The sequence below is a fragment of the Daucus carota genome, chromosome 9 (assembly GCF_001625215.2).
Source record: "Daucus carota subsp. sativus chromosome 9, DH1 v3.0, whole genome shotgun sequence".
Lineage (NCBI taxonomy): Eukaryota > Viridiplantae > Streptophyta > Magnoliopsida > Apiales > Apiaceae > Daucus > Daucus carota.
Window position 1 is genome coordinate 19,746,538 of NC_030389.2, and position 14,590 is coordinate 19,761,127.

Consider the following 14,590-nt stretch of genomic DNA (forward strand, 5'->3'; position numbering starts at 1 on the left):
CTATTGAGATTGGGACTTGGTTGAAAGAAATTGAAAAAAAAAAAGGGGCTTGTGGGAGTTGAGGATGATAAGAAAAACTCTATTTGCAATATATAAGTTAAACGTGGAAGCTAACTATTGGTGGGACGCTGAAAAGGATCTAGAAGGGACTAGTGTTGTGACGTGGAAATAGTTTACGAAATTGTTCCTACATAAGCATTTTCCTAAATATCTTGAGAATCACGTAACTGAGATCCTTAGAACTCAAACAAGGGAACGTATTCGTGACTGATTATGAAGCCAAATTTACATAACTTGCGAAGTTAGTAAAACATTATGTTGATACTACTGAAAAGAGATCCCGACGTTTTCGACAAGAATCGAAACCCTGGATCCTGAGCAGGGTAGCTATTTGAACTTAACAATCATGCGACTCTCGTTCAGAAGGCTGCTATCGTAGAAAGCAGGAGTGAGCTAAACAACCGTGAAAAGAATGGCAAGGAGTGAGCCGGCTCGTTTAATTAAACGAGCCGAAACCTTTACCCGAACTCGGCTCGTTTAACGAGTCGAGCCGAGCCGAGCCCACTTAAACGAGTTCGAGCCGGGCGAGCTCGCGAGCCGCCCGACTCGAATTACAGCCCTAGACTCAAGAAATAAGTTAGTCTAAATCTTATCTCTAGATCATAAGTGTAATTACAATTTCTACACAAGCAGCTTCCAAGTAACAAGGCATCACATATGATCGAAACTACTAGCCAAGAAATTATGCACATAAAATCATCATAGGAAATCAACTTGGAACACAACTTCAAGATTCATGCACATGCAACTATATGAAACTACTAACACATACTAAACACTAAAAAAAACACGTACTAATATGCACTATATGAGATAATATGCTAAACTAAATGCATCATGCAACCTATATGAACACACACTACTACTAATCCTTAGATTACGACCCCCAAACTTAATATATTCAATGTCCTCATTGAAGGTGATAATAGAATGTACCTAGCAGTCGGGAGGATCACCCTCCTCGGGTAGAGGATCAGGTGGTGAATAAACCATGCCATTTCCAAACACTGGCCAATCAACCTCAACAACAATGGCTCGAAAAGCACTCCCAAGAGCCTGAGTCAAATCCTTTTCAAAACGACGGTGAATGTCATGCATGTCATCTATGCGCCGCGACAACCTTCTAAACTGCACATCACTTAAGAGATCCGGTGGTAGTTTGAGTTCGAGTTTGGGAGCTTCTTCAATAGATGGTTTAAGATGCTCCTGAAAATTTTTAAGCTCTGCTACTCCTTCATCTTCGAAATCAGAATCCCCTGTTAAGACTCTCTCTAAGGTACTTGGCCTTAGCTTTTGCCCCATCTCAGAATTTTCAACAGCTTTTGGTAACTCCACCTTAAAGCATTCTTCTTCGTCGGTTGGAAATTTCATTGCGTTGAACACCTTAAAAGTTACACTCTGATCTTGAACTCTCATTGTAAGCTCTCCTTTTTGCACATCGATCAAAGTTTGGCCTCTAGCTAAGAACGGCCTTCCAAAGATAATGGGAATATTCTTATAATCCTCGAAGTCTAGAATGACAAAGTCAGCAGAGAAGATGAGCTTATCCACCTTAACGAAGACGTCTTCCACTATACCTCTCGGGTATGTGATGGACCGATCAGCCAGTTGTAAGTACATGTTTGTAGGTTTCGGCTCCGGCAGACCAAGTTTCTTGAAGACAGACAACGACATCAGATTGATGCTTGCTCCCAAGTCACACAAGCACTTGTCGAAGGACAATTGCCCAATAGTACACGGGATTGTGAAACTTCCCGGATCTTTCAGCTTTGGAGGAAATTTCTGCTACAACACCGCACTGCACTCCTCGGTCAAAGCTACAGTCTCCAATTCCTCAAGTTTGAGTTTCCGAGAAAGAATACCTTTCATGAACTTCGCATAGCTCGGCATCTGTTCTAGAGCTTCCGCAAAAGGTATATTGATTTGTAACTTCTTGAAAACCTCTAGAAATTTTGAGAATTGTTTGTCGAGCTTCTGCTTCTGAAGTCTCTTCGGAAAACGGGGAGGTGGATATACTGGTTTGACCCCATTATCAGCTTTAGGACTAGACTTCGCAGCTGATTCCTTGCTTGCCTCCTCATTGATTTCTTTCTTGTCAGCGTCAACAACAGTTTTTCCACTATGAGACTTAGATGAGAGCATGGGTGTTTCAACCTGTTGATCGCTCTCTTCCTTGTTTTGCTCTGTTGTTGATTCTTTTTCCTTCGTAACCTTTCCGGACCTCAAGGTGACAGCCTGTACCTGTTCCTTCACCTTTTTCTTATCTGGATTGGCCTCGGTATCATTAGAAAGAGTTCCTTGTAGTCTGTTTATCAACGCGTTAGCAATTGTCCAATCTGGTTCTCCAAAGTCTTGATTGACACCACTTGGCTTTTAATCATTAGTTTCATCTCTTCCCATTCAGATCTTTCGTTGGAAGACTGTCCAGCCACCCCATGATTTTGTTGCTGGAATCCAGGGTGATTGAATTGCTGCTTCGGTGCAATTTGTTGTTGAAAACCAGAAGGGTTGAAAGGTCTAGATCATTGCTGTTAAAACTGTTGCTGCGGTTGTGCCATGAAGTTCCGATTATTGCTCTAGCTGAAATTCGGATGATTCCGATTATTGGGATGATAAGTCATAGGAGCTGGCTGCTGAGACCTCTGGAAGTTGCTCACAAACTGAGCGGATCCACTACATATAGCACAGTGATCAGAAGAATGTGCACTCGCACAAAGCTCGCAACCAGTAGGTGGTGGCTGAACTCCCAAATTTGCCAAAGAATCCACCTTCATAGTAAGAGCCTTAAGCTGAGCAGCTATGGCTGAAGTAGCATCAACATCTAGAATTCCCGCTGCTTTGCCCTGATGAAGACGCTGAGTAGGATTCTGATATTCATTCGCAGCCATCATCTCGATCAAGTCATAAGCCTCATCATAGCTCTTAGCCCATAGAGCTCCACCTGATGCTACATCGAGCATTGGCCTCGATTGAGGTCCCAAGCCATTATAGAATCAATTAATCACCATCCAATCAGGTATGCCATGATGTGGGCACTTTCGAAGCATCTCCTTGTAGCGTTCCCACGCTTCACATAAACTTTCACCAGATTGCTGAGAAAATTGAGTGATAGCATTCCTGATTGCTGCTATTTTGGCCAGAGGGAAGAACTTAGTAAGAAATTTCTAAGCCCGATCCTCCCATGTCGTAATAGATCCTGTAGGAAGAGAATGCAACCATCCCTTAGCTTTATCCCTCAGAGAAAATGGGAACAGCCTCAATTTGATGGCATCTTCAGTAACACCATTGAACTTGAAAGTGTCGCAGATCTCAATGAAGTCCCGAATATGCATATTAGGATCCTATGTTGGAGAACCCCCAAACTGCACTGAGTTCTGTACAATCTGAATAGTGCTCGGTTTGATCTCAAAAGTGGTGGCCTGAATTTCTGGCCTGACAATGCTCGACTGAATATCATTGATTTTAGGCTCATAGAAAGCCTTAAGAGCCTTAGTATCATTCGCAACTGGTGGTTGATCACCCATTGTAGTACTCACTATCGTTTCTGCTTTTTCCAATGCTTCTTTATGAGCCTGAGAACGTGTTTACATACACGTCACTCAAGTACTTGAAACACACACAAACGAAATAAAAGTTAGAAAAGAATCCAAGTCAGTGAACTTTAACGACCACTGATGACAAGCACATAAACTAAAATATAACACCGAGTCCCCGACAGCAGCGCCAAAAACTTGTTCGCACAAAATCACGCAAGTGTACGTGGTCACAAGTAGTATAGAAATTCAATTCAGTTCGTTCCCACAGAGACCGGTGTATTCAGAAATATGCACTTATGCAACAATGTATAGTTATTATTCAATGCTCGGACAAATAACAATTTGGTTGGTTTTATCTAAATTAACTAAATCAAGTCGAATTATAATTAAGAGAATTAAAATCGAATTACTAATGAGAATAAAACACGGGATTCTAACTTCATTATATACTTCATTCAGAGTTGTGCCTTATCGATATGTGATGGTTGATAACTAATCAGATAACACGAGACTGATACACGCTAACTGTCGTTATACGTGCACCATACTCTTTCACATCCACAATTAAGATAGAAGGTAAACAGACACCAATTATTCTTAGACCCTATATGTCTATAAGATTTGAAAACATAATGGTTGAAGATCAAGTTATCTATCAAGATTACATAGGGCGATGCAAGATGGGTAAAATCATACCACTAATCATGTATATCGAATACATAATCCTATGTTCGCATGGCAAGTTCTAAATCAATATATCCACGGTCGCTTCAATAAAGATTAACACACAACTTAGATGTTAGCTACGCATCTAAGAAGAATAAGCACAACCAATACGAAGAAATCAAACATTCATCACACAAATAATTAAGGCAAATCAACCACTGAAAGCCATATATAAATCCGCTAGAATTCCACGATAATGATTAGTTCATAATCGAACTTCTCATCATCATGGGAATAAGAGCAAACATGGTACTGAATAGTCTAAACAATATCAAAAGAGTAAAACAAGAGTTGCAAAACAAATTGCTAGGTCCTGAAACGATTGTAGAAGGGGGGGTTGAATACAATCGTCACTAAAAATCGCGGCGGAATAATCTGATTAGAATATAACTTGTTAATCAGATTTTAATTAATTAATATAACAATGTTTTAAGTCGTTATATAATTAATATGGTTCGTTTTAATGTCCACTAAACTTCATAGAATAAATTCGACATGATGTATTCTAACTTAGTGATTAAAACAACCGAGTGATCAAAGCACAGAAAATTGTGGATATAACAATTGCAAGTTACAAACAACTTGAAAGCTTTTACAATGCATGAACAACATAGAAATGAAGAAATGAAGCCATATATGTAGGCAAATCACTTGGAACTAGGTATGACATTGAAAGGAGTGACTTTCTAGCTTAGGAATGACATTACAATGGAAGATATGACATTTTTACACAAAGCCATGCCATAAAACAAAGAAGGAATGACATATATAAAGAATGTCATACTGCTAGGGGCGGTATGACTTTCTTACTTGGTCATTACTCTTCAATCGGTATGACTTTAGCAAATAAAGTCATTCGGTTGCACTTTATATGACATTTTAAAGTCATATAAACACAAGTCATACACACACAAGGGAATACCTGATTAGAAGACACGGTATGACATTTTGTCATACCAGCAAATGTCTGAAACAGAGAAACGGTATGACATTTTGTCATACAAGGAAATGCCATATAATCAGACACGGCATGACTTTACTAAATAAAGTCATACCGACTGCTTAAGTCAGCCTGACAAGCGCAGTATGACTTTGTTTTATAAAGTCATACCGAGTTATAAATTGTATAAAACATGATTTTCTAATTAAATAAATACTCAGTAATTACTCAATTAATTATATTAATCATATAAATTCATAAATTAAATTGATTCGAAGATGGATCAATTTAATAAATAAATTATACAACTAATTTGATTAATTTGATAAGTGGAGTAATTAAAAAAATATTTTTAAAATTCTTTTCCTTCAGCAGCAGGGACTCCAGACTTTGTTGAACGTTGTAGATCTTTGTCTTGATTGAACGGCCACTTATAGTTGATGCAGAACACTTAATCTGAGTAGCTGAGACACAAATGTACTATCTGGTTCATCTGTATCTAGCTGAATTAAATATTCTTTATCGAATAAACATTTGAGACGTGGCTTGTTCGTCGAGTCTTTGACTTCATAGTTCTTCTTCATAAGTAAAAATAGTATGGAATCTTCTGAATAAATAAAGTATTAAAACTTTATACCTTCTAGACTTCTGGACGTGCTACAAATGATTATTTTTACACTGAGGCTTGAACATATTAATGAACTTCTTCCAGTGGTGTGCAGCAGCATCCTGAAATTCTTCAGACATATAATTTCAATAAATCACTTGACGTTCCTCGTACGGATTCCTTCAATAGTACTTGCTATTTACCTTGCTTTCTTATCAGAGTTGAGTTGGTACCTCTTTAATTACAAATGGGCTAAACATGTGCCTTTCAATCTCCCCCTATTTGTTTGTTATCATAACATGCAAATTATCGAGAGGATAACTCAACTAACTGATAAGACAAAGGATTAAACATGAATTGTAAATAGCAAAAAGTTTCTAGTATTTAATTAAACATTCACTAGAATTCAAAAGATTACATTAGATTACAAAAGGATGTTCTTACTGAACATATATTACAATTCCCTAATGAATCTAAAGATCAACTTCTCCTTCTTCGATATCAGAATTGTGAAGGATAGGAGTTGACGGTTCTTCCCTGGTTGGCACTTCAGATGTAGTGGATTCACCACGCTTCTTTCGTTCTCTTGCCAGAGCCAGTTGGTGCAGTACTTCTAATTCCACAGGGTCTTCACGGAAGTCTGATGGCTGAGATTTAGTAACACCCATCATCCTTCGAAAGTATTGAGAAATATTTCTTCGGGTGCAGTAAGATAAGATTACATCATCAGCATCAGACTTGGCTTTAGAAGTGAAGCCCTTGGTTCTTAGTAAAGTGGATGCTAGAGCCAGACGCTTGGCAGGATACTTTGGCAAGGCTTCTTCGTTGAGATAGACAGTGCAGAAGACTTCCTTGTGAACGAACTTGACACAGTAAGGATTCTTAACAACCTGAGGACTGTTGAAGATAGCACAATCCAGCAGTTTGTCTCGAAGGAGTTCGTTCAGGTTGGAGCAACGCTTAACCTTGTTGCGAAGTACCCAAAGCTCAAATACAGAGAATGATTTGAGAAATTCAACAGATAGTCTGAATGAACCATTCCTCTGTGTATAGACATTCAGCTCCCATTCTTCTAGCAAACCCTTAACAGCAACAGTTACATATTCCAATTCTAAATCAAAGGCACGCATGAAGACATACTCGTCAGGGTTTACCTCTCGAAGATCGTAGATCAGAGATAAAAACTTTCTGTCATCGAAGGATTCCCTTTGAGGTCCATTAAAGATCCTCCTTGCAATGTCCTAGCTTTTTCCTTCTTTTCTTTTGATATCAAGATTCTTCTGCTTGCAGGCATCATCATAGATTTTCTGTTTCTCGATCTTGATTTGCTCTTCTGTGATCAACTTGTCCTCTAGAAGTTTCTGATAATCACGAAGCTTACGCTTCCTAGCTTCATTTTCAGCTTTGAACTTCCGGACATTCTCCTCATGCTCTAGATCAACAGGTTCTTCTTCCTAAAACAAATAACTCTCATCAAATTTACCTTCTTTTTCTGCTTGACGGTAGGTAGCATCGAAGACGTCATCATCATCCATATCATTTGGATAGTCATCATAACTATCAGAGTTGAAGACATTGTCGGACTGATGTAACAGTTCTTTGCCTTTAGACTTTTCATATTCATTGTCAGGGTGCAGATCCAGAAGTGGTATTTCCCTTGTTGGATTGATTTGAGCTATTGCCTTTATCATCCCTGTTTCCTCTATCTCCTCTATTCTCCCCCTTAGTTGAGGGATCCTCTCTGAAGGGCTGATCATCAGACTTTGAATTCCTTAGGAGTTGATCAAGTTTGTGTTAGGGTTATACTGAAATATTCGTTTGAAGTATATAACAATTATTTGAGAATCTTGAATGCATGTTTTCACATTGTCTGTATATTATATATTATAGACAATCTAGTATCAAATGGGATAGCAGAAGATTAGATTGTCGAGTTCCTTATATAATATAATAAAGGTTCACAGTCTAAATGGTGTTAGACAAACCATAGGAACGGCTGAAGTATTATTTGGAAATAGTTTATCTTGACTATTGAGTAATACTTATATACTTTGTGTATATTGAACGGGATCAAAATAGTAGAATAATTGTTTCTTTAATTCTGACAATAAAGAACTAAGATTCTATGATGTTATTAATGCTTAAGTTCTTAATCCGGATATAGTGATTGACACTTGTATTTAATGCACATGCCTTGACTCATAAGTTAAGTAATTTATTATAAATTACGAATTTATGTATTGGGCAATGACATTATATACAGAGTGGGATATTGACTATAGAAGGAAACCGTGTCCGAGAAATATATTCGGGTGATGATGTCCTCTTGAAAGCTCATAAAGATAATTATGCTTTAGTCCTGCAGGCAGATTTGTTCTTGCATAATTATAAGTTTGAGTGGATGATCAAGGATAAAAGATATTGATTAAATTAATTGTCAGAAATTAATTTAATTAATGGACATGCGATATCTTAAACATGAGGAATTTATAAGCAATTAATATGGGAGCCGAATTAAATAATTAATTTACAGAATTAGGAAAGGTTGTGCAAATATTAGTTCTTTAGTGGATAGAATTAATATTTAATGACATTGGGCCTGGCCCGGAATGTCATTGGAAGGCCTGACCTAATGGTCCATGATCCCTACTGTAGCCTATATATATTCTCCTTCTCCTAAAGCTGAAAAACACACCAAAAAATGAATTCATCCTAGAGTTTGAGAGAGGCAGACGTTTTTCTCAAGGAGACAGCTAGGGTTTTGGGTTTTCGGAGCTTTAAGGAGAGGCACACCTTGGGAGATCGAAGGCCACACTTCGTCTAAGGAGAATCAAGGAATACAGTAGAAGACGTGGATTTGAATCGCTTGCGCCGTAGCGATTAAGATTAATATTTTGTTCGAACTTTCAATTAATATCATAAAACGCAGGGCCAAGGTCCGATTGTTCCAACAATGGCATCAGAGCCAGGTTGTGGTTCTGTGATTTATGATATGTAGTCCATGTCATGATTATATATGCATGTATATAGTGATTCTGTGATGCAGGTCGTTGTCCACTATTATGGCTGTGTTTTAATTATTCTGTTATGTTTGGATTCCACGTGGTTTATCGTGGCTGTTGTAAATCACGAGGGTTGATCGTGATAGTTTTGATCTTGTAATTCAATTTGTAATTGTTTTAGATTATGATCTGATGTAATAGAATAGGCTGGTTCATCTGTACAATTTGTATGTAATTGTTTGATCAACGGGGCTGCAAGAAACAGAGATCTTCCGCTGCTGCGATTAGGGTTTCGGGGGTGCTGCACTGTTTTGGCCGTAACTTTTGCATACGATGTCCGATTTGGGCGAACGAGCACTTTTCAGAAACGACAGAACGATGTTTTTAATTAATGCTTTAATCATGCTAGTATGCTGCCATGTTATGTGTTCTTTATGTTGCTATAACCATGATAGTATGCATATGGACTTCGAAGAAATAACATAGGGCGATGCATCTAGATTAAAATCCTCAAAGTAATTTCTAAGTGGGAGATGGAGTTAATATGATATTAAATCCCATGGTCTCCATCATTGTTTGTATGTAATTTAACATAAAGACGAATATAAATTATGTATACGTCACCCATCGTGGCATGTAATTTATGGTGTCTAGAATGTTATAGATATTACTGGAACAAACTTCTTTAATTAATACGAATAGATACGAATTTTCTTTATCTCTGATTTGGGGCGATTTCTAAGGCTTATGGGTATTAAGTGAGACCGATGTGACTCCTCCACTGCCTAGAAGTCAAACCAGACACGAATATTGAATTGAAGTATTCTATTCAAAGAATATTGGAAGGTATACATGTCGCCCATCGTGGCGTACCAAGTTCCATAGGTTTCGGGTAATTTAAGATTTGATGATGGTATACACTTAGCTATGAAAAATAATATAGACCACCCCAACGTGGCTTATTGTTTAGTAATAGGACCGAAGTAACGTTTAAACAAATTTAGGTGGTATACATGTCACCCATCGTGACGTACCAGAAACTTATGGTGTTTAAACGTTAGTGCATTTAATTTTAATAATTGTTTGAGGAATCAATAGGTCTTAACTTTTAATGCACCCTTCTTTATGTGTAATGTGATTTTTTCATGCATGATTCTCAAGATAAAATGGGCTTTAATCCACTGTTCATCATACTTAAGGATAACAAACTTACCTGACCTAACTATATTGAATGGAAACGTAATTTGGACATTGTGTTGACTGCTGAGGAGTACAAGTTTTGCACTTATGAACCCAAGCCTGAGCAGCCCGCTGCTGATGCTCCTGATGAGGAGAAAGAGTATTATAAGCGGCGGATAAAGGCTGATGAGATGTCGCGATGTTACATTCTGGCAGCAATGTCGGGTGTTTTACAACATCAGCATCAGACTATGGCCACTGCTTCGGATATGCTCTTTAATTTCAAGGAACTTTTTGGAGATCAGAATAGGGCAGCTAGGCAAGTAGCCATGAAGGCTTTAATGAACACTCAGATGGCTGAAGGTACACCTGTAAGGGATCATGTTTTCAAGATGATGTCAAATTTGAATGAGATAGAGATCCTTGGTGCAGAGCTTGACGGGGAAACCCAGATTGACATTATCCTTTTGAGCTTGCCCAAGAGTTTTGAGCAGTTCCGCTTGAATTACAACATGAACAAGAGGCAGTATAGTCTTGCGGAACTGCTGACAGAACTTCAGGCAGCTGAAGGATTATTTCGCCAGAGTGTTCAAGTGAATGTGGCTGAGAAAGGTTCTTCCTCTAAGCCGACAGGCAATAAATATAAGAAAAAGGCTCAAACACAGAAAGCTGTGAAGGTAGTGGGAGTTCAAGGTGGTGTGAAAAAGCCTAAGGGGAAGTGCTACCGGTGCAAGCAGTCGGGTCACTGGAAAAAGGATTGTCCTCTTTCTAAAAAGACAAACGATACTGGTATGTCTCTTTCTCTAGTTACAGAAACATTTGTAGCGGCTATATCTACGAGCACTTGGTGTGTAGATACTGGAGCCACTGATCATGTTTGTAACTCTATGCAGGGGTTCCAACAATCCAGAATGCTTAGAGATGGTGAGATCTACGTGTTCATGGGAGATGCTACGAAAGTAGCAGTAGTTGCAGTAGGAGTTATTCATTTATCTTTTGGTTCTGATAGGATTTTGGTTTTGAACAATTGTCTTTATGTACCTTCTTTTAGAAGGAATTTGATTTTGGTTTCTAAACTTGCTATGGATGGTTATAATGTTTGTTTGGATCGTAATGTTTCTATTATGATGAATAAACGGATTATATGTTCTGGTACATTGCAAGACAATTTGTATATAATTAATCCTAGTCAACCCGCACTGCAACTACAACATAGGGTATTGAACAACACATCTTCTACCTCTAATAAAAGAAAGGAACCTTCTAGTTTGAACCAAACATATCTTTGGCACTTGAGATTAGGTCATATTAACTTGAGGAGGATTCAAAGACTGGTAGTAGACGGGCCTTTAGGCTCATTGGCAGTGGAGCCATTTCCAGTTTGTGAATCCTGCTTGGAAGGTAGAATGACCAATAGGCCTTTCAAGGCAAAGGGAAATAGAGCCAAAGAAGTGTTAGGATTGGTTCACTCTGATTTATGTGGACCTATGAATATCCAAGCAAGAGGTGGTTATGAGTATTTCGTCACTTTTATTGACGATTATTCTAGATATGGGTACGTTTATTTGTTGCGCCGTAAGTCTGAGTGCTTTGAGAAATTGAAAGAGTACAAAGCTAAAACGGAGAAGCGACATAATAAAAGTATCAAGTCACTACGATCTGATCGTGGTGGCGAATACTTGCTTGGGGAATTCAGGGAATATTTATCAGAGAATGGGATAGAATCCCAGTTGACTGCACCAGGCACACCCCAGCAGAACGGTGTAGCAGAGAGAAGGAATCGGACTCTTTTAGAGAGTGTTAGATCGATGATGAGTTATTCGGATTTATCCAAGTCATTTTGGGGACATGCCTTAGAGACAGCAGCTTATCTTCTGAACTTAGTACCTTCTAAGTCGGTTCCTAAAACCCCTTTAGAATTGTGGACCGGGGACAAACCGAGTATGAGACACATTCGGATATGGGGTTGTCCAGCACATGTGCTGAACAAGAACGCGACTAAGCTAGAATCTCGTACAGAAGTAAAGCTGTTTGTAGGCTACCCCATGGGAACAAAAGGTTATTTATTTTATAGTTTTAAGGATTGGGATGTCACTGTTAGCACCAATGCAAGATTCTTAGAGGAAGACTATATAATGAATCACAAACCCAAGAGTAGTATCGTTTTAGAGGAACTAGTGGGAGGGACGAATAATGAACCTGTAGTACAAGTAGAACAACCACAACAGACTGTGCAACCGGTCACTAATACCGCACCAGTTCCTCGTCGTAGTGGGACGGTTGTTCGACAGCCCGACAGATTCATGTTTTTGGGAGAGTCTTCGGACTTGGTCTCTGGTGAACATGATGATGATCCCCAGACATACGAAGAGGCAATACAGGACAAAGATGCAAGTCTTTGGCAAAAGGCAATGGATTCTGAGATGGAATCAATGTATTCTAATCAGGTCTGGGAGCTCGTGGAACCACCCAAAGGTGTAAAACCTATTGGATGTAAGTGGGTCTACAAGAAAAAGAGGGGATCAGACAAAAAGGTGAAAGCCTGGAAAACAAGACTTGTTGCAAAAGGGTATACTCAGAAAGAAGGTATCGATTATGAGGAAACCTTTTCGCCAGTAGTCATGCTTAAGTCAATCCGTATTCTTTTATCTATAGCAGCTCATCTCGATTATGAGATTTGGCAAATGGATGTCAAGACAGCTTTCCTTAATGGAAATCTTGAGGAAACCATCTATATGCAGCAACCAGAGGGATTCATTAAAGAAAGCCAAGAGCATCTTGTATGTAAGCTGAAGAGGTCTATTTATGGACTTAAACAAGCTTCTAGGTATTAGAACATTCGCTTTGATCAGGCAGTCCAGTCATATGGATTTGATCAATGTCCAAACGAAGCATGCGTGTATAAGAGATGTGAGGGAAATGCAGTGGTTTTTCTAGTGCTTTATGTTGATGAAATTTTACTCATTGGAAACAATGTTAAGATGTTATCTTCAATAAAAGCATGGTTGTTCAAACAATTTGAAATGAAGGACTTAGGCGAAGCAGCATACATCCTTGGGATCAAACTTATAACGGATCGCAAGAAAAAGATGTTGGCTTTATCTCAGGAGCCCTACATAGATGACGTATTAGCTCGTTTTAACATGCAGGACTCCAAGAAGGGTAATTTACCCTTCAGACATGGAGTTACTCTATCAAAGAGGCAGTGTCCTTCGACACCTAAGGAGATAGAGAACATGAAGGCAGTTCCTTATGCTTCGGCATGTGGGAGCCTGATGTATGCAATGTTATGTACGAGGCCTGATATCTGCTTTGTCGTGGGCATAGTTAGCAGATACCAGTCAAACCCAGGACAGGAACATTGGAGTGCTGTAAAAGCAATACTCAAGTACCTGCGAAGGACTAAGGAGTATATGTTGGTTTACAAGTCCTCAGATTTATTGCCTCTGGGATATACCGATTCGGATTTCCAGACAGATAAGGATAAAAGAAAGTCCACCTCGGGATGTGTTTTTACTTTGGGAGGTGGAGCCGTAATATGGAGGAGTGTGAAGCAGAAATGCATCGCAGACTCAACCATGGAAGCCGAATATGTGGCAGCCTCTGAAGCAGCCAAAGAGGCTATATGGTTCCAAAACTTCCTGCTGGATTTGGATGTGGTTCCTAATCTGCCACAGCAAATCACGATTTATTGTGATAACACTGGTGCTGTGGCGAATACCAAGGAACCGCAGGCCCATAAGGCAGCGAAACACATAGAGCGTAAGTATCACCTCATACGACATTCGTTAAGCGAGGAGATATCATTGTGGCTGACATAGCATCGAAGGATAACCGGGCAGATCCTTTCACGAAGAGCTTACCAGCTAAGGCTTTTCAGGAGCACGTGGAAGCGATAGGAGTCAGATACTTGGTCACATAGTTATTATAGTTGGTAGTGGATTGCTTGTAATAAACACTTATATACTCAAAGAATATCTTGAGTATAAGTGGTAGATTGTTAGGGTTATACTGAAATATTCATTTGAAGTATATAACAATTATTTGAGAATCTTGAATGCATGTTTTCACATTGTCTGTATATTATATATTATAGACAATCTAGTATCAAATGGGATAGCAGAAGATTAGATTGTCGAGTTCCTTGTATAATATAATAAAGGTTCACAGTCTAAATGGTGTTAGACAAACCATTGGAACGGCTGAAGTATTATTTGGAAATAGTTTATCTTGACTATTGAGTAATACTTATATACTTTGTGTATACTAGCTTATAGCCCGTGCAAGGCACGGGAACTTTTTAATTATTTATAAACTTTTTAAATATATTGTAAGTGGTGTGAAAGAATTTAATTTATAAATAATAAATTAAAATTTTCATTTAAATAAATTTTGAAATTATGATTTGTTTGTAAGTCAGAACTATTGTAAAAATATATAGGTTCTACTTGTTTCTGTAAAAAAAATTGGTTACATATGTTGGATCATCCGACAATGCGATATAAAATACACCGTCACACTCATTAATGGCTTCAGGTAA

General features: G+C 38.5%; 1 non-coding gene across 1 annotated transcript; it reads left to right on the forward strand.

Moving 5' to 3' along the window:
- Nucleotides 1-3,078: 3,078 nt before the first annotated feature.
- On the forward strand, nt 3,079-3,185 carry LOC135149867 (small nucleolar RNA R71). Its single transcript, XR_010288072.1, has one exon. It is a non-coding gene; the product is annotated as a small nucleolar RNA R71 (small nucleolar RNA).
- The last annotated feature ends 11,405 nt before the right edge of the window (nt 3,186-14,590 follow it).